The sequence below is a fragment of the Bufo gargarizans genome, unplaced genomic scaffold (assembly GCF_014858855.1).
Source record: "Bufo gargarizans isolate SCDJY-AF-19 unplaced genomic scaffold, ASM1485885v1 fragScaff_scaffold_187_pilon, whole genome shotgun sequence".
In the NCBI taxonomy this organism is placed as follows: Eukaryota; Metazoa; Chordata; class Amphibia; order Anura; family Bufonidae; genus Bufo; species Bufo gargarizans.
Window position 1 is genome coordinate 82,427 of NW_025334067.1, and position 21,944 is coordinate 104,370.

A 21,944-nucleotide genomic window follows, 5' to 3' on the forward strand; every position below is an offset into this window, starting at 1 on the left:
AAGAGACCAATAAACAAAATATGACAAGGAATAACATTATCATTAATATAATAATAATAATAATAATAATAATAACAATAATAATAATAACAATAAATAAGCATAATAATAATAATAAGAGCCGGCATGTAAAAACAGCAAACCACCCTCCTCCGAAAAATAGAGAACAACACCAGGGCGGGCAACACAGGGCGGGCAATACTCGCCTCCGTGTCTTTAATAAAACTATGACTTTACGTCGTAGACTAGGAAAATCAATAAGTTTTACATCAAGACACGGAGGCTCCTATTGCTAGTTCAAAGCTGCGCAATCACGGAAGCGAACAAATGAGGAGGAGGACGAAAATAATACTCCCTGAAGGTCGTGACCCTAGACCAGTCCGCCAGACGTAAGATATCCTCCATACGAGCCCCTGAAATAGCCAAAGAGGTGGCCGATGCGCCCCTGGCCGAATGCGCCGTAAAAACGGAAGTATCGATCCCCGCAAGGGACATAACCCACTTCATCCAACGAGCCAAAGTCGGACTAGATACCGGACCGAAGGGATGACGAATAGAGAGGGAAAGCTGTGGGACCGCAGGAGAGCGGTAGGCCCTCGTCCGAGATTCGTATTCCCGCAAACAAGCCACCGGACAAAGAGCCGGAGAGGACGGGAAACAAGGATAAGACACAGTCGTGATATGGGTCTTGGTGCGTCTCGAGATATTGAAGGAGACCCCCTCAGGCGTGAAGGATCTGGCGTCGTGATCCAACGCCCGCACATCCGACACCCGCTTACAAGAAATAAGACAGAAGAGCACTAGCAACTTAGCAGACAGCTGACGCAAAGAAAGGTCCGAATTGTCAGGCCAAGCCGCCAAAAACGACAAGACCAAAGAGACGTCCCAAGTGGTAGTAAACCGAGGGCGCGGAGGGCGAGTAAGGCGAGAGCCACGCAGGAGGCGGCAAACCAAGGGGTGTTGGCCCGCAGGGGTACCCTCGAACCCCTGGTGAGTAGAGGAAATGGCCGAACGAAAAAGATTGATCGTCCTATAAGCCTTACCGGCCTCAAACAAAGAGGTAAGAAATTGCAAAAGATCACTCACAGGTGCCGAAACGGGATCCAAGTCCCGTGCCATGCACCAACTAGACCAAGATCCCCAAGCTGCCCGATAAGATTTTCTGGTGCCGGGAGCCCATGCATTGTCCAGGAGTCGTCTAGCTGAGTCCGAAATGCCCTCGACCTCTCCAGGGATCCGGAGACCCGACATGCCAGCAGCTGAAGAGTCCCGTCCAGCAGAAGGGGGTGGCACAACCCCCTGGGGTCGCAAAGAAGATCCGCGAGGTCCGGGAGAAGAAATGGTACGTCCACCAGGAGCTCCAAGAGAGCCGGGAACCAACTCTGAGTCCCCCAAAAGGGGACCACCACCACCAACTCGGCCATCTGGCGGCGAACCTGCAGGAGCATCCTCGGGATCATCGCGAACGGGGGAAACGCATACAGAAGTGATCTCGACCAATCCTGCAGAAAGGCATCCACCGCTTCCGCCCCCAGATCCGGGCGCCAGCTGAAGAACCGAGGGAGCTGGGCGTTGAGCCTCGAAGCAAACAGATCCACCGCAAAGGGGCCCCAGACGTCCGAGATCGCGGAAAATATCCTCGGGGCCAACCTCCAATCGCTGCCGTCCGTGAAACAACGTGAACTCTGATCCGCTCGAGTGTTGTGGAGACCGGGAAGGTATTCCGCCTGGACCACAATGTCCTTGGAGAGGCAGTAGGACCAAAACTCCTTCGCAAGACGAGCCAGCGTCGCCGACCGGGTACCACCCAAGCGGTTGACGTAGCGGACCGCCGAAACGTTGTCCATACGCAAAAGAATGCAAGCATGAGCCATCCCGTTGGTGAAACTCCGAATGGCAAAGGACCCCGCCAACAGTTCCAACGCATTGATGTGCAAACTCGATTCCTCCGACGTCCAGCGACCGCCCGTGGAAACGCCATTGCAGTGGGCGCCCCAGCCTTGCAGGCTCGCATCCGACTCCACCGTAAACTCTGGCTGGAGACCGAAGATCGCCTTGCCATTCCACGCCTCCAAGTTGGTGATCCACCAATGAAGCTCCTCTCTGGCCTCCGAATCCAGCTTCACTGAGTCCGCAAAGGCCGCACCGGAGCGGAGATGCGCAATCTTGAGTCGCTGAAGGGCACGATAGTGCAACGGGGCCGGAAATACTGCCTGAATGGATGAGGCTAGCAGGCCGATGATGCGGGCCAGGTGGCGTAAGGTTAACTGAGGGGACGACAGGGCGTGCCTCAATTCCTTCCGAATGGCTCGTAGTTTGGCTGAAGGGAGGCTGAGGGACTCGGACACAGAGTCCACCGTGAATCCCAGAAAATCCATCCTCTGCAGAGGGGTCAAGCACGACTTCTCCTGGTTCAGAAGAAAACCGAGGCGCGACAGCAGATCCGATGTCCAGCGTAGATGGTCCAGCAAGGTCGACCTGGAATGATGCATGATAAGGATGTCGTCCAGATATATGATTAGACGAACACCCCGACTTCGGAGCCAGGCCATGGCTGGTCGCATTAGTTTGGTGAAGCACCAGGGAGCCGAGGACAGACCGAATGGGAGACAAGTGAAGCGCCATGCTTCCCCCCCCCCATAGAAAACAGAGAAGGTCCCTGGACGAAGGATCGATGGGAACCGTCAGGTAAGCGTCCTTTAGGTCCAATTTCACCATCCAATGCCCCGGAAGGAGCAGATCCCTGAGAAGGTGAATCCCCTCCATCTTGAAGTGGCGATAGCGCACTATGGAGTTCAGCGATCGAAGATTTATCACAGGGCGCATTTGTCCGCCCTTCTTTTGGACCAGAAAGATATTGCTGACGACTCTCCCAGGGGACGGAGGAGCCCGTTCTATCGCACCTTTTTGGAAAAGTGACCTCAGTTCTATATCCACCAGGGAGCGATCCGGCCTGGAAAGCAGAAAGGGGGAGGGAGGAGGGAGCCGGAAGGGGGAGTCTACTAGTTCGATCAGGAAACCCCTTACGGTGGACAATATCCACGGGTCTGAAGAAATCTCCGACCAAGCACAGAAAAAATGTCGGAGTCTGCCCCCTATGTAAAGGGGAGAAGAAACCCCCGCTAAGGGAAGACTTACCGAAAGGTCGTCTTGAGTTGGGGTTCCCACGGAAGGACCTGGAACGCCAATTGCCGCCTCTGGCCGGGAAGAAAGTCGAGGAGCTCCTCTGATCCTGGAAAGGAGGTCTTTGGTGAAAGGAGCCTCGGCCCACGCCTCGAGCGTGGAAGGTAGATCGGCCGGACAGGCGGCCCCTGGTACTGCCGGCCCTGTTGGAGACCCGTCCCTGAAACACTCTGCGCATAGAGGATTGGGCCTTATCCAATGCAGTGAATGCGCCAACATAACGGCCGAGGTCCTTAATAAAGGAGTCGCCGAATAGCAGTCCCTGTGCCTCCTTACCTGCCTCTGTCAGGGCAAGGTTAGCCAGCTTAGGGTCAATCTTAAAGAGAATGGCCTTACGCCGTTCAATAGATAGGGACGTGTTGGCATTACCAGCGACACAAATCGCTCTTTGAGCCCAGCCCCGAAGCTCCTCGGGATCAATACTGGAGCCATCTGCTCTGGCAGATTCTGCCAATTCTAGCAATTTTGTGAGGGGACCAAACACATCCAGGAGCTTATCCTGGCAGCTCCTCAAGGCGGAGTCTAACCCTTTACGTGGGTTCCAGCCCGTTTTGGACAAAAACTGGGTCATCTTGGGGTCGACCACAGGGGTATCGCAGACCTTATTAGGGACCAGGGGCCTAGGGCATTCAGCCCGGAGCTTATTGCGAGCATCCTTACTTAGCGGGTGGCGAACCCGAGCTTCCAGATATTTACCCACATGGTCGGATGGGAGCCATTCCGCCGACCTAGGGTGATGGAGTGTATCAGGGTCGAACATAAGTTCGCCGGAAGGGTCCGCCAATGCAGACGTCAAATCGACCGCTGGAGGAGCAGAGCCGACCGCAAAGGAAGTGGAAGGGACAGGGCTCCTAGCGGAGGGAGTCTGATCCTGGGTTTCCTCATCAGAGGGGTAATCCAGATCCTCCAACGCCTCTAAGTCTGAGCCTGGATCCGAATCAGGATCGGCACCTGGTTGTGCTCTGGCACATTTCCACGTGCGCGCCTTTTCTGCCTGGCGCGGTAAGGCTCTCTTGCGTGAACGTTGCACGCTCTCATGGGTGGCCGCACGCACACCAATTCTATCATCCTGTGAAACAGGAGCATCAATGGCATCAGACGGCGTCACTATAGCAGGGGCAGGCTGCAGGGACTCCCTAGGGGGGTGTGCAGCCAGGGCCTGAGAAATGGTTGTAGCCAGCATAGTGGACATGGACCCCATAGCGGATATTATGGCACTAGATACAGACTGTTGTATTGCCAAGGTACGAGGGTCATCCCTCTCAACCTCCATCTCCCCAGCAGGCGCTGGGCAGGCCTGGCTGGAGGGTAACTCGGCAGTGGACATTATGGGACAATAAGTCACGCGAGGACCGGGATAATAAAGGTCTAATATGGGCCAAAATACCTATCTAGCGCGCAAGGGTTAATCACCCAGGAGCGATGAGGCAGGAGCGAGCGCGGCAGAGGGAGCGCAGAGGGATGCGACCGATCCGGACGGAAACCAGGCGGGGACTAAGATGGCCGCCGAAATCCCGCGATAGTAGAGGAGCAAGATGGCCGCCGGGATCTCGCGAGACTACGCGATAGCCCGGCAGCGCGCGAAAGCAGATCCGGACGCGGGAAGCGCAAGGATCTCCGGCGTGACCACAAGCAAGGTAAACAAAACAGAGGGGGAAAAATGTGGAAACAGAGATAATAACCCGGCGGGGTGGGAGAGAAGCGCGACGGCGCTAACAAGGGAAAACCACAGGGAACCACAAAAACAGAGAGGGGAAGAAACCCCCACAATGAGCAAACCGGGTGAAATAAACCCCCCATATAAACCATAAGGGCCGAAGCCCAGAGAAACAGGTGTAAACAAACCCACTACATATGCAGAGGGACAATAGCTAGGAGAAAGCGCATTAAATAAAACCAATAATAGGATTAAACCAAAACGAAACAATGCAAAAGCACAAGGTAAAATTTGCAGCACTTATCTGGTGGCAGCAGCAAAGAAAGAGGAAGACCCAGAGGAGGAGTTGCCTGTTATAGGGGCTATATGGGGGTGGGACTACGGTTGTCATGGTTACAATGTTCAGTATGTAAATTTTCTTTGCTGCTATTGGTGGAACAGTAAAGGAAGAGATAGCAATAGGAGCCTCCGTGTCTTGATGTAAAACAAGTGATTACATGTCATTGTCATCATCCCTCCCATTAAACCTCATGAAGAGGCAGAGATTTCACCTCTGGTAACTGGTTGGGCTCATCAAGCTCATTAAAACCTTTTTTCGTCTCTATGTTCAATAGCTAACGAGATTTCTACTTTATTATTTATATGCAAATGAGCAAATTTAAGCCCCAATGGGCTGTTGGAGCCAATTAGAGCATCGCTATTGCAATACCCCTGTGATCTGCACCTTCCCCCACTACCTGACCGGGCGAGTCCTCTCTACCCTGTATTCTCACGTCTTACTGAGCTCACCAGAACCATTACACCGAATCTCTGAGCTAACGAGGCCCCGGCGCAATGGATCTAGTGAGCTTAGGAAGCAGCATCAGATCCACAAGTGCCAAGACACTGAGCTGACTGTGTGCAGGCGCGAGAAAATAGGGCTAGACGAGAAGGCTAGCCTTGTCAAGAGAGTGAAGCAGCGTGCAGAGCAACAGTGGTGCTCTGAGGGCAACGGCCAGCCCCTATAATACTGATCCTATGTAGAAGAATATTACTACTATAATACTGCTCCTATGTGCAAGAATATAACTACTATAATACTACCTCCTATGTACAAGAATATAACTACTATAATACTGCTCCTATGTGCAAGAATATAACTACTATAATACTGCTCCTATGTACAAGAATATAACTACTATAATACTGCTCCTATGTACAAGAATATAACTACTATAATACTGCTCCTATGTGCAAGAATATAACTACTATAATACTGCTCCTATGTGCAAGAATATAACTACTATAATACTGCTCCTATGTACAAGAATATAACTACTATAATACTGCTCCTATGTGCAAGAATATAACTACTATAATACTGCTCCTATGTGCAAGAATATAACTACTATAATACTGCTCCTATGTACAAGAATATAACTACTATAATACTGCTCCTATGTACAAGAATATAACTACTATAATACTGCCTCCTATGTACAGGAATATAACTACTATAATACTGCCCCCTATGTACAAGAATATAACTACTATAATACTGCTCCTATGTACAGGAATATAACTACTATAATACTGCTCCTATGTACAAGAATATAACTACTATAATACTGCTCCTATGTACAAGAATATAACTACTATACTACTGCTCCTATGTACAAGGATATAACTACTATAATACTGCCTCCTATGTACAAGAATATAACTACTATAATACTGCTCCTATATACAAGAATATAACTACTATAATACTGCTTCCTATGTACAAGAATATAACTACTATAATACTGCCTCCTATGTACAAGAATAACTACTATAATACTGCTCCTATGTACAAGAATATAACTACTATAATACTGCTCCTATGTACAAGAATATAACTACTATAATACTGCCTCCTGTGTACAAGAATATAACTACTATAATACTGCTCCTCTGTACAAGAATATAACTACTATAATACTGCCTCCTATGTACAAGAATATAACTACTATAATACTGCTCCTATGTACAAGAATATAACTACTATAATACTGCTCCTATGTACAAGAATATAACTACTATAATACTGCTCCTATATACAAGAATATAACTACTATAATACTGCTCCTATGTACAAGAATATACCTACTATAATACTGCTCCTATGTACAAGAATATAACTACTATAATACTGCTCCTATGTACAAGAATATAACTACTATAATACTGCTCCTATGTACAAGAATATAACTACTATAATACTGCATCCTATGTACAAGAATATAACTACTATAATACTGCCTCCTATGTACAAGAATATAACTACTATAATACTGCTCCTATGTACAAGAATATAACTACTATAATACTGCTCCTATGTACAAGAATATAACTACTATAATACTGCCCCTATATACAAGAATATAACTACTATAATACTGCTCCTATGTACAAGAATATAACTACTATAATACTGCTCCTATGTACAAGAATATAACTACAATAATACTGCCCCTATGTACAAGAATATAGCTACTATAATACTGCTCCTATGTACAAGAATATAACTACTATAATACTGCTCCTATGTACAGGAATATAACTACTATAATACTGCTCCTATGTACAGGAATATAACTACTATAATACTGCTCCTATGTACAAGAATATAACCACTATAATACTGCTCCTATGTACAAGAATATAACTACTATAATACTGCCTCCTATGTACAAGAATATAACTACTATAATACTGCTCCTATGTACAAGGATATAACTACTATAATACTGCCTCCTATGTACAAGGATATAACTACTATAATACTGCTCCTATGTACAAGAATATAACTACTATAATACTGCCTCCTATGTACAAGAATATAACTACTATAATACTGCTCCTATGTGCAAGAATATAACTACTATAATACTGCTCCTATGTACAAGAATATAACTACTATAGGGGGCGGGGCTTGACCGGCGTCCTGAACGGCCGCATGTGAAGAGAGCTCCCTTCTCCAAAACCCTATAAAGTGGTTTATCTCGCACCCTACTTGATTTAAGATGGGGAAAATCGGCAAATACCTGCCTAAAGATAAGACTGAACCTCTCAAGCAAGACAGAGGATCCTCCGACATGGAGAAATACTTCAACAAGCGATCTGCAGCTTCGGCACCTGAGCGGCCTAAGATGGCGCCTGCAGACCCCGAGGAGGGCATTGAGGATGCTGAGAGAGCTGACAGCCCCTGCACGGAGGAGTCCTTGAGCTCGCAAGCAGAAGCACTGGAGCCTATCTCAAAGACATTCCTACAGCAGGCGCTTACATCGGCATTGTACCCGGTGATGCAGGAACTAAATGAGATCAAAGGGGACGTGAAACATATCGGCCATAGAGTCGAGAGATTGGAACAGACGCAGGGAGCCATAATAGAACATGCCCGCACGCTGGGAGATAACTCCTCCGCATACTTGTCTTCCCTGGATCACGCGTACGCCCTGATAGAGGATCAGGAAAATAGGAGCCGACGGAAAAACGTGCGGTTTAGAGGCTTACCGGAGACGGTGTCTCACGAGCAGTTGCCCGAGGCGGCGGCCGCCATCTTTGAACTCCTGTTAGGCCCAGAGTGCGCTTCTCAGATTGCGATAGAGCGCATTCACCGAGCGCTACGCCCAAAGCCTAAAGAAAGTGATCCTCCTAGAGATGTCGTTTGTGGCCTCCTGAGATACACGGACACAGCAGCCTTGTTCAAAGCAGCAAGAGAAAAGGGGGACATTAAGTATGACAGCTCTAAAATCTTATTGTTCCAGGATCTGGCGCCTACTACTTTAAGCAAGAGGAGAGCCCTGCGCCCGGTTACGGAAATCCTGAAGCGGAATAAAATCCCGTTCAAATGGCTCTTCCCTTTTGGCCTTACATTTTCTGCGGACGGAAGGAGGTGCACTATACGGACCCCAAGTGACCTGCCGGCGGTGTGGGAGCTGCTGAATACCTCGCCACAAGATATACCGTCATGGCTACCCTCGGCGGACACTGGAGTCCCACTCCCAGAACTTCCAGAATGCTCCAGATGGTCCAAAGTTCCCTCAAGAAAAGGTCTGGGAGCCAAGCAAAGAATCACCTGAACTGTCGCTACAGGTTGTATGTTCCCTTCGCATACAAGAGTCTCCTAGGTTCGGTTTTATATAGGAGCACCTTGAGACTTACGGGATAGTGGCATCTTATCTAGATGAGTGGTTGAGAGGGTCGGAAGAGATTGCCACTATGGAAGTCACAATGCTCGGTGCTTCCCTGATAATATGCGGGACGTTTTGCATTACCACATTAGGTTTGATCCCAATGCAAATGTTTGGTTCAGTCGGAGCTTGCACACTAGTTAGGGGATAATGTTAACATGTATGTACTACAATGCACACTTTATAGGGTAGGGGTTCCAGATTGTGGTACTGGGTGCAGTGCTGACGATGTCTTACACGTGGGCCTGCGCTCAATTGACCGCTAGAGGCCCCTATTTCATGTTCTGATGTTTTCCCGCCTCAGCCGGGATCCTCCTACGCAGCGCTCTGCACATTCTGTTCATACTGGCGATAGGGCCGCGGAGGGTCTCGTCTGTTCCGGGGAAACGCCTGAGCTCCATCTTATGTTCGTTGTTATGTTTTATTTACCCGGTTTACCTATCCATGACCAAGAGTGGAGGCGCATATGTGTTTTCATGTAAATCGAATTGCTGATGGCTACTGTGAATTGCACCACGTTCAATGTACGGGGTTTTAACACCCCTCAAAAACGCTCACAAGTGATAAGGCTCCTGAAGAAACAACACACTAATATTTGTTTCTTTCAGGAATTGCATTTTAAATTGGGCCATATCCCTAAACTCTCTCAATCCTATTTCCAGCACTGGTTCATCAGCGCTCATGCCAAGGCTTCCAGGGGTGCGGGGATCGCCATATCTAAAGGGACTCCCTTTTCCCTTACTGCATCTTTAGCTGATCGGGAGGGCCGGTACATGTTTGTCAAAGGTAAGCTGGGGACGGTCTCGGTGACACTTGCAAGTTTATATAGTCCTAACAGGGGGCAAGGCCAATGGCTTAAAGCAACCTTAAAGACACTGACTTCCTTTGCAGAGGGCGTGTGGCTGGTGGGGGGTGATCTGAATGTGGCTCTAAACCCTTTAGTGGACGCGTCAGACCATTCTTCGCAACTGACCCATGTAGCTCTTAGCAGAATTAATAAACACTTAACAGGGGCGCAGTTATTAGATACGTGGAGACTGATACATCCCACTGACCTGGACTACACATTTTTCTCGTCCCCACATAAGGTCTATAGCAGGTTGGACTACATTTTTATCTCCACTAATCATGCAGGACTAGTGAGTGACTCCACCATCAACCCTATGACGGTGTCTGACCATGCGCCGGTGACGACATCAGTGGTGTTCTCGGAACTACCTCAGCGCTCACGGCAATGGAGACTTAATGAGACTCTGTTGGATGATATTGAGGAGGTGAGGAGTATAGAGGTTAAGCTGCAACAGTTTTTTCGGGAGAACACCACGGATGACGTCTCCATAGTTACAGTGTGGGAAACACACAAGGCTGTCCTTAGAGGAGAGTTGATAGCCCTTGGCAGCAGGAAGAAGAAGGAAAGGATGGCTACCTTTCATTCTTTGATAGAGAAAATCTCATCCCTGGAGTCGCTTCATAAAAAATCCAAGTCCATAGAGGCCCAAAAAGAGCTTAAACTGACAAGAATAAAGCTGAAGGATCACCTCAATTATCACCATGCTAGGTCGTACCAATATGCCCAATTCCGCTTTTACGCTCACGGTGATAAAGGCACTAGGCTAATGGCCTCGTTGCTTAAACAGAAGAAAGATGCGTCATATATTCATGGGATACGGGACAACTTGGGGCAATTGAAGCATGAGACCTCGGAGATTGCAACGGAATTTAAAAACTTCTACAGCGAACTGTATGGGCTAAAATGTGCGGATAATGACTCGGAGGCAGAGGTGGCTCAGGCAGCAGACGCGTTTCTGGCTAACCTTACACTACCCACACTCACACCTGAGGAGAAGGAGCAGCTCCTTACACCAGTTACGGAGAAGGAATTGGCTGGCATTTTGGGCTCTATGCCGTTAGGGAAGAGCCCAGGCCCTGATGGGTTCTCCGTGGGATACTACAAAACGCTGTCGGCTACATTATTACCACATATGACCAACTGGTGTAACGCTCTGCTGGGGGGTTCTATTTTACATAAGCAAGCATTAGAAGCGACGGTTACGATCCTGCCAAAACCGGGGAAAGATCCCAACCAATGCGGCAGCTATAGACCAATATCACTCCTTAATGTAGATATCAAAATATGGGCCAAAGTCTTAGCCTCGCGCCTTGCCACATTGTTACCACGGTTAATCCATCCTGACCAGTCAGGGTTCGTACCTGGGCGGGAGGGTTGTCAGAATTCATGCAGAGTTTTATCGGCGATGCAACTGGCCAAAAAAAGAGGGGTACCACTGGTACTGCTGGGTGTGGATGCGGAAAAGGCCTTCGACAGGGTGAGTTGGAGCTATATGAGAAAAACATTGCACAAATTTGGAATCCCTGAGAAGTTCCAAGATGCTATCCTGTCCCTATATAGTGACCCTAGTGCCCGCATCCGGGTTAATGGTACTCTGTCGCAGTCATTCCCAATTACGAACGGGACTCGTCAGGGTTGCCCTCTATCTCCTACTCTGTATATTATGGTAATGGAGACGTTGTTGCAAGCAATTAGAGAACACCCCAACATAAAAGGAGTTAAGGCCCATGAGAGTTCCCCCGAGTTCGTCACTGCTGCGTACGCAGACGACCTGTTAGTGATGCTAGCCAACCCTGTCGAGGCCTTTCCGCATCTTCTATCCCTTTTTAACAACTATGGGAGGATCTCCAATTTTAAAGCCAATTATACGAAATCGGAGGCTATGAATGTTTCGGCGCCGAAACCTATGGTTCATATGGCAGTCCTCTCACCTTTCTTATCTAGGGGTCAAACTCCCAGCTGGTTTGGATCGGATTTTCTCTCTGAATTATAGCCCTCTACTTAAAGAGATACAGACGCAGCTCCACTCGCTCAAAATCCCGTATGTGTCGTGGATGGGGAGGAAAAATCTTTTAAAAGCCTTTATAATGCCTAGGCTCCTGTATGTCCTTCAGATGCTACCCATATTTATCCCCATGTCCTTTTTTAACAATGTTAGGAGGCTGTTTAGAGCATTCTTGTGGGGAGGAAAGACTGCTAGGATAGCCCATAGTAGGCTGATACAGAGGAGGAACACGGGGGGATTTGGGCTGCCGGATGCGCATCTTTACTACCAGGCTATACACTTGAAAAGGTGGATTCAATTACATGCACCTAAATGTCGCATTTGGGGAAGTGAGATGGAACTTACGCAACTTACAGCAGTACAGAGGGCGGGTCTCTGGGGCCTGAATACCTCCAACCTTAGGTCACAAGTGTTACTTGGGGGAACGGCATCGGTAATACAACAGCTGAACAAAACGCATAATCTCCTGAATAATCCTTCCCCTTCCATGCCAGCAGATCTGCTCCCTTTCGCCACACGCCCAAAAGCGAGGCAAGTTGCACCGGTATGGCTTAAACTTTGTAAATATAGGGCGGAGGAATTTCTGTCCATGGCGTCTGGAGACCTAGAGGAAGATCACCCGCTTCATTCCCTTAAGCGGTCATGCAACTTCCTGGAGCTGATTGAGCTTAACTCTGTCTCTAAACTGATTATAGGGAGCAATAGCAATAGTACGACACAGACATGGTTTGAGAAATTGCTGGTGGCCGAGACCGTCCCTCGCAAACTGATATCCTTGTGTTACTTGGCCTTGGTTAGTCCCCGCACTCCTGGAATACCGCAATATGCGAGGCACTGGGCGACTGAGCTGAATTTAGAATTGAGTGAAACGGACATCATGCGTATGCACGCACATTCGCATGGGTTCTCTAACTGCACCAGGATTCAGGAACATTCCTACAAGGTTATGACCCAATGGTACCAAACTCCGAAACAGCTATATGTCAGAGGTATGAGACAGGATGACCGGTGTTGGAGGTGTCTGGAGGACACGGGCACATTGTCACATATCTTCTGGTTCTGCCCGAAGATTCGCCCATATTGGGAGGGAGTTCTGTCCAACATACGGAAGATTACGGGGAGCACGGTTGAGGCCCCTCCTACCCTGGTACTTCTCTGGCTCCCAACTCCTTCGTTTTCGCCCTCGAGGAGATGTTTGACCACTCAACTGCTCCAAGCGGCCAGAGTGATTATCCCACAACAGTGGCTAAGCACCGAGCCTCCTACAGTAGAGGCATGGCTGACAAAAGTGGATCACATATGCCGCATGGAGGAGCTGGCGAGTTGGGAGGCTAGGAGCCACGCCAAATACATGAAACTGTGGACCCCTTGGTTCATGTTTAGGGGAGTCAAGTAGCAAGCTTTGGGTTCACAGGGCAGCTGTGGAGGTATGTAGATGACTTGCCCGGGGACCCGACTCGGCTGCGAGCGGACTTTACACTTACCGCGTGCTTACCTGCAAGTAGCGATCGGCATAGTGTCAGCGATCTTTGTCAGAGGTATTGCGATTGTGTAACACATGAAAATTTCAGTTGTCTATACTTCGTGGATAGGTTCTTGTTCTTGTTGTTCTCCTTATGGTTTCCTCCCTGCCCTTTTCCCTTATTCCTTCTCCCCTAGCCCTGACCCTACTTTTCCTCTTCTTTCCACCCCCCCTCGTTCTCTTCTATTCTACTGCTTCTACTGCAGATCATCGCGCTGCAACTTTTGGAGCGTCAAGAGCCATGTGTGTATCTGTTTCAAGGCTGCAGCTCCAGCTTAGGAGCATACTGATTGTATGTAATAAAGTATCTCATGATGTATATTTACAGGTGTTGGTCAACACTGCGATATACGCCTTAGTGTGGTTAAGCATATGTGACTGTGCAGGTTATCAGGTGTATGATGTAAGCTGATGTATGTACTGCTTATTCAGTGATGGTATGCTTTTGCTGCTTTTGTTCTTTAATAAAAAGAAAATTGTCAAAGAATATAACTACTATAATACTGCCCTATGTACAAGAATATAACTACTATAATACTGCTCCTATGTACATAACTACTATAATACTGCTCCTATGTACAAGAATATAACTACTATAATACTGCTCCTATGTACAGAATATAACTACTATAATACTGCTCCTATGTACAAGAATATAACTACTATAATACTGCTCCTATGTACAGGAATATAACTACTATAATACTGCTCCTATGATACAAGAATATAACTACTATAATACTGCTCCTATGTACGAGAATATAACTACTATAATACTGCTCCTATGTACAAGAATATAACTACTATAATACTGCTCCTATGTACAAGAATATAACTACTATAATACTGCTCCTATGTGCAAGAATATAACTACTATAATACTGCTCCTATGTACAGAGAATATAACTACTATAATACTGCTCCTATGTACAAGAATATAACTACTATAATACTGCTCCTATGTACAAGAATATAACTACTATAATACTGCCCCTATGTACAGGAATATAACTACTATAATACTGCTCCTATGTACAAGAATATAACTACTATAATACTGCTCCTATGTACAAGAATATAACTACTATAATACTGCTCCTATGTACAAGAATATAACTACTATAATACTGCTCCTATGTACAAGAATATAATACTATAATACTGCTCCTATGTACAAGAATATAACTACTATAATACTGCCTCCTATGTACAAGAATATAACTACTATAATACTGCCTCCTATGTACAAGAATATAACTACTATAATACTGCTCCTATGTACAAGAATATAACTACTATAATACTGCTCCTATGTACAAGAATATAACTACTATAATACTGCTCCTATGTACAAGAATATAACTACTATAATACTGCTCCTATGTACAAGAATATAACTACTATAATACTGCTCCTATGTACAAGAATATAACTACTATAATACTGCTCCTATGTACAAGAATATAACTACTATAATACTGCCTCCTATGTACAAGAATATAACTACTATAATACTGCCTCCTATGTACAAGAATATAACTACTATAATACTGCTCCTATGTACAAGAATATAACTACTATAATACTGCCTCCTATGTACAAGAATATAACTACTATAATACTGCTCCTATGTACAAGAATATAACTACTATAATACTGCCTCCTATGTACAAGAATATAACTACTATAATACTGCCCCTATGTACAAGAATATAACTACTATAATACTGCTCCTATGTACAAGAATATAACTACTATAATACTGCCTCCTATGTACAAGAATATAACTACTATAATACTGCTCCTATGTACAAGAATATAACTACTATAATACTGCTCCTATGTACAAGAATATAACTACTATAATACTGCCTCCTATGTACAAGAATATAACTACTATAATACTGCCCCTATGTACAAGAATATAACTACTATAATACTGCTCCTATGTACAAGAATATAACTACTATAATACTGCCTCCTATGTACAAGAATATAACTACTATAATACTGCTCCTATGTACAAGAATATAACTACTATAATACTGCCTCCTATGTACAAGAATATAACTACTATAATACTGCTCCTATGTACAAGAATATAACTACTATAATACTGCCTCCTATGTACAAGAATATAACTACTATAATATTGCTCCTATGTACAAGAATATAACTACTATAATACTTCTCCCTATGTACAAGAATTTCACTTTTTGGGCAGATTTTCCATTTTAATATTTTTTTTTCCAGTTACAAAGCAAGGGTTAACAGCCAAACAAACTCAATATTTATGGCCCTGATTCTGAAGTTTACAGAAACACCCCATATGTGGTCGTAAACTGCTGTATGGGCACACGGAAAGGAACGCTTATGGTTTTTGGAAGGCAGATTTCACTGCGATAATTTTAAGTTGCTATGTCACATTTGAAGACCCCCTCAAATCCCCCCCTAGAGTAGAAACTCCCAAAAAAGACCCCATTTTGGAAACTACTAGTTTAGGGTACAGATGATTTTTGGTTGCTCTATATTGCACTTTTTGTGAGGCAAAATAACAAAAAATAGCTGTTTTGGCACCATTTTTTTTTTGGGTTATTTACAATGTTCATCTGACAGGTTAGATCATGTGGTATTTTTATAGAGCAGGTTGTTACGGACGCGACAATACCAAATATGACAACTTTTTTGGTTGTTTGTTTTAGTTTTACATAATAAAGCATTTTTGAAAAAAAATCATGTTTTAGTATCTCCATAGTCTGAGAGCCATAGTTTTTTCAGCTTTTGGGCGATTCTCTTAGGTAGGGTATACCTTCCCTGCCATGGGGTCCCCGTCACAGCCGCACGGGGACCCGATGGCCACCCCGCACACGTCTGAAGTCTGCACATGCCGCGATCAGCGCTGACCGCGGCCGTGATTTTACCAATGCCAATGCATACAGCAGGGGTCGGCTATCAGTGACTGCCGGACCCCTGCCACGGATTGGGCGGACGCAGCTGTACATGTACGGCGCTGGGCATTAAGGAGTTAATCCCCCAGCTTTACTCCAGCTTCTGTTTACCTTGGTGCATCTCATCCGGTGCCGCACAGTGACGGCCTCAGCAGTGACGGCTGTATGAACGGCATGAGATCAGGGATCACCAGAACAGTGTCGCTGGAGCATCAGGGGATTATAACGCTGAGTAATTTATTTATTTTTTAAAGCATTCCCTCCTGTTAGAGTAAACATGACATCCTGGACAATCCCTTTAAATATGTGACTCTTTGCGGATCACTTCTCTGCACCCCCTCCCATGCCTCGTCTATAGTCATATCCATCTTCATATTACATGGAATTATCTTGGATGACGTTACAAACTTGAATAATTGCAGGAAACAGCCACCTGTCACCGGGAGAATATCTGGAGGAGTTCTTGGCCCATTTGAGTCAGACAGAAGATTACATAGAAGTTACCCTCCCGCTGCTGCAATCCGCACCAGGCGAAGGCGTCGATACCCTGCAGAAGCCGCCACGCCTTACTGAAATGGCCGTGCAGATCTAATTATAATCCTAATAAGTGGTAACGACTAGAAGTCCCACATGGTTATATATAATATACTCTGCACTGCGCGATCTGGATCTTTCTACACAGCCATCTTCCTTTGAAGCCCCTTTCTGTATGTCCAGTTAGGGCACATGGAGGCAGCGAGGGGACCCCAGCTCTAATGACCCCTTCACCATACATCACATGTGGATTCACGGGTCAGTTTCCCAGCCATCTCCTACTGCACCACAGTCTACTGAAGCTCCATTTGGAAGGGCGCTGAGAGGCACATGAAGTGACAGTGTGCTACGTCTCTCAGACCCCGCGGAAAGCTGCATGGGCCCCCTATGTAGAAAGGATGGGCACATTAGGACTTCTTAGATTTTAGGCTGCCATATAACGATTTCCGGGGAGAAGCCCCCAGCCCGTCATCAGGGAAAAATGTAAAATGAATGATGTCATGAAAGGAACGCTTCCTGTGACTGCTGTGATAAACTGGTATTACCAGTCACTCACTGCACATCCAGCATCTCGGTACGACACAGCGACCTGACCGCACATTACCAAACGCTGCTGGACAACGTCAGCCATCAATAGGAGGGTGGAAGCCCAGCGGCTGGGGGATCAGCGGCTACACTTAGGCTATGGACACAAGTTCATGTTTTTTGAAGAAAAGTCTGTTCTTAATATTTCCTCTCCTTTCCTATGTGGCTGTACCCTTAGACTGCAAGCTTCAGAGACAAGGCGAGCATCACTACAGCTCTAGTAACACCCCATACTCTTGACATCAATGCTATTTCACTGAAGATAAGCAGCAACCTGACACTTCAGACCTGATGCCGCTTATCTCAGGGTTAAACACAGGATCAGACCCATAACTACCCGCGGCACCTGCAGCTCTTACGGGTATCTACACAGTGCCCAGTGACACTGGCTGGACAGACCTACCTCACACCGGAGTCCTGGCACAGTCACAGCGTCTTCCTCCAGTAGAGCACTTCCGCTTTAAGGTTTATTTACCTGCCAGAGGTGTGTACAAAGGGCAGGGCTGATCTGTGCAGTGGGCCGGTCCGTCAGGTTTAACTCTTCTCTTCCTGGAGACCTGGATGGAAATAAACAGTAAGTGAGTGGACGTAGCATTCAGAGACTTTCTAATCTTACACCTCAGGGACCTGTAATTATACATAGGTGCAGATAACAGAGAGCAGCAGCAGGCACCACAACGAGGGGGGAAGCTCACACCAGGCAATGACCAGCGGTATGCTGTCTCTGAATATAAGAAGGATCCTGAACTACCAGGTGCCATTCCTATACCACATGGCAGAAGGACCTCTGGGCACATGTACGACCCTGCTGCCCCCATAGCTACCGTGCCCAAACATTAAATCTGCTGATTTTATTGGGAGCTGACCGTAACTGGCAGATGTCAGGGGCAGAAGCGTCCGCTATGTTGGATGTCTGGCAGCAATTATGTCTCCACGTCCTATGCTGAGCATGCATGTACATGGGGGGGGCAGGAGGACAGCTGTCTTAACTGCAAGACCAGCTTCAATAGGGTGTCTCATCTGAGGCATTGGTGGCAGATCACTAGGAGGGGTGGGTCCAGTACCCATCTCTAGAACGGGGTCCACACAGTGCAAGTGCAGCCGCCTCTCCGTTCTCTATGGGAGTCCTGGCTTGGACGAGCATGCACGTACTGCCCATAAGCTGCGGCCAGACACCTCTGGGAACAGGAAAGGATCAAGCATGCTGGACTCCCACTACACCTTCCTTCCATGCACGGTGCATGCTGGCGGCTCCCATGTGTCAGCAGGGTCCAATGTGTGGGCAGCCACGCTTCTCCTCACCCCGTACCCATTACTGTGCTGTCAGCCAGGGCCTCTGTTTTGGGACCGCCCGACAAGCTAATGTCCATGGGGAGCTCCCATGGGAGAGAGATATTTTTCGCTCACTGCAGTTCTTTATGCCGGTCTTTGCTTCCCCCTTGTGCAGTCCTCGCCCCGGCTGGCGTCGTTTGTGCCGCACTCTCCTGGGTGATAAGCGGCTGCCAGAAACGCCTCTCCCCACTGATAACACACACACCCTCAGATGAAGGGAGAGCTACCTGCACACGATGCTGAGTCTGCAGCCTGGTACAGTACCAGCATGGGTAGGAGATAAGACATACACTTCAGTTATTTGTCAGTTATGAAGCCTCCACAGAGATCAGGTATAAACCGTACAATCACTGATGGAAGTAACTGAAGTGTGAACCCAGCCTTACTTTTAACTGTAAAGGGGAGGCAGGAGAGGTAGCGCTGGCCAGCAGCTAGTGCAAGCGCATGGGCGGCAGCTTATTTGGGTTGGACATACTGAAATCCAACATGTCCGACTCATTTTTCGCCAGACATTCACCATCAGAGGAAAGTTTGGAGGCCTAACATATGGTGGGTATGGGGAGGGCTGCATGGAGCCCATCACCCCTCGTGGGGTGGGGCACGCTCCCTCCTATCTGTCCTATGTAGAGCGGCCTTGTCCTCACACACAATGACAAAGGCAAACAGGTGCATTCAATGGGATTAACCCGCGTGGGGGCCGCAAACACTAATCACCTACATCCTGTCACCCAACACGTACGGTGACAACACTGGGCCATTCGTTTATTGATTGAGCATCCTGTATGAACTAGGACAGTGCGGGGACCCTTTAAGAACATTTCCCCATCATTAGGCCATGGGGTGACCTTGGCCTTTAACCATAAGAACAGGATAGCTGCGGCACCTGGATGCGGCTTCACACATTTAGAATCCTGCAATTTAAAGGGCTATTCCAGTTATCCCTTGTTCACAAGTTGGTGGTGGTCCTACCGCTGGGATCCCAAGAACAGGGGCCCCCCTAAAATGGACAGAGTGGTTAGTCGGAAAAGTGCGCCACCGCTCCATTTGTTTCTATGGGTGTGCCGGAGATAACTGTGCGCTGCGCTCTGCTATCTTTGGCGCTCCCATAGCAGCAGGGTGCTTTTCCGACTAACCGATCCGTCCGTTTCAGGGGGCCCCCCATTCTCGTGATCTGTGGGGTTCCCACAGGTAGAGCCCCCACTGATCTGATAGTTATCCCCTATCCTGTGGATCGGAATAACTTGATATACCCAGAATCAGGGTGGATTTGATTTAAATCACGATTTAAAGGGAGTCTGTCACCAGACTTTGACCTTATAGACCGCTTACATAGCGCTCTAGCGTAGCAGTCTATCATTCTAATGGTACCTCTAAAGTTTTCTTGTGAAGTTCCCCCAAGGCAAAAACTGACTTTTATTCATATGTAAATTAGGGCTCGCAAGTGCCAGGGGCGGCGTTCACCTCGTTGGTGCCCAGGCTGTTCTGCCTCTTTTCGTCATATCCCCGCCCCAGCCTCTTCCTCTGCCCACCCCGCTCTTCCTTTGCGTCCTGCAGCGAGATTCCGCGCCTGCGCTGCCGGGGCATGTGCACTGTGATGACCATTGTGGGCACGGCATCGCAGTAGCTACTGCGCATGCCCCGGCCAAGCAATGGAGAGCGCAGGCGCGGGATCTCACTGCAGAGATCTTGAGAAGGAGGATGCAAAGGAAGAGCGGGGCATGCGCAGTAGCTACTGCGATGCCGTGCCCACAATGGGCGTCGCAGAGCACATGCCCCGGCAAAGCTATGGATAGCGCAGGCGCGGGATCTCGCTGCAGAGAAGGAGGACGTAAAGGAAGAGCGGGGTGGGCAGAGGAAGAGGCTGGGGCGGGGATATGACGAAAAGAGGCAGAACAGCCTGGGCACCAACGAGGTGAACGCCGCCCTGGGCACTTGCGAGCCCTAATTTACATATGAATAAAAGTCCGTTTTTGCCTTGGGGGAACTTCACAAGAAAACATCAGAGGTACCATTAGAATGATAGACTGCTACGCTAGAGCGCTGTGTAAGCGGTCTATAAGGTCACAATCTGGTGACAGACTCCCTTTAAATCCTAGTTTTCTACATAAAGACTAATTCTTCTAGTATAACTTATAATATGCAAGTAGATGAAGATTTTTAGAATAACAACTTTTCATATTAGTTTGATTAGGTTAATTCTGCATTCATAGGTTTGTAGAAGTTAGGATTAAGGTATTTTTCTCAACTCTTACATTTTTGCTGTGAAGACGAGGCCTGTGATCTCTGCCGAGTCAAATTCCGTTTTGAGAACTGCAAAAGTAAACCAAGCATCTGTGATAATATCTTGTAGGCAGAGAAACTGCCCAATAATCTTACAAAAACCTCTGGAAGAGCAGGACATTGTGAATGGATTAATGGAATTTATTTACCCCAAAAATTAGAAACCTAGAATGTGTCGGCAGATAAGAACCATTTGGCCCATCTAGTCTGCCCAATATACTGAATACTATGGATAGCCCCGGCCCTATCTTATATGAAGGATGGCCTTATGCCTATCCCATGCATGCTTAACCTCCTCCACTGTATTTGCAGCTACCACTTCTGCAGGAAGGCTATTCCATGCATCCACTACTCTCTCAGTAAAGTAATACTTCCTGATATTACTATTAACCCTTTGCCCCTCTGATGTAACACTATGTCCTCTTGTAGCAGTTTTTCTTCTTGTAAATCTTCTCTCCTCCTTTCCCTTGTTGATTCCCTTTATGTATTTAGCAGTCTCTCTCATCTCCCCTCTGTCTCGTCTTTCTTCCAAGCTCTACATGTTAAGGTCCTTTCATCTTTCCTGGTAAGTTTTATCCTGCAATCCATGGACCAGTTTAGTAGCTCTTCTCTGAACTCTCTCCGAAGTATCACTATCCTGGAGATATGGTCTCCAGTACTTCGCACAATACTCCCAATGAGGTCTCACTAGTGCTCTGTAGAGCGGCATGAGCGCCTCCCTCTGTCTACTGGTATTTCCTCTCCCTATACACCCAGCATTCTGCTAGAATCTCCTGCTGCTCTATGACATGGTCTGCCTACCTTTAAGTCTTCTGAAATAATGACCCCTAAATC

The 21,944-nt window shown here is 47.1% G+C and overlaps 1 protein-coding gene across 3 annotated transcripts in view; it reads right to left on the reverse strand.

Moving 5' to 3' along the window:
• TMEM79 (transmembrane protein 79) overlaps positions 1-21,248 on the reverse strand; it is a 32,964-nt gene extending 11,716 nt beyond the window's left edge. For 2 of the 3 annotated variants that reach the window (XM_044272894.1, XM_044272893.1), the window contains exon 1: positions 17,902-18,055. The gene's annotated coding sequence lies outside the window, so the exon portion shown is untranslated. Of the gene's footprint in view, positions 1-17,901; positions 18,056-21,082 lie in introns of those variants that run through there. The other variant, XM_044272895.1, reaches the window with a different exon arrangement.
• Positions 21,249-21,944: the final 696 nt, after the last annotated feature.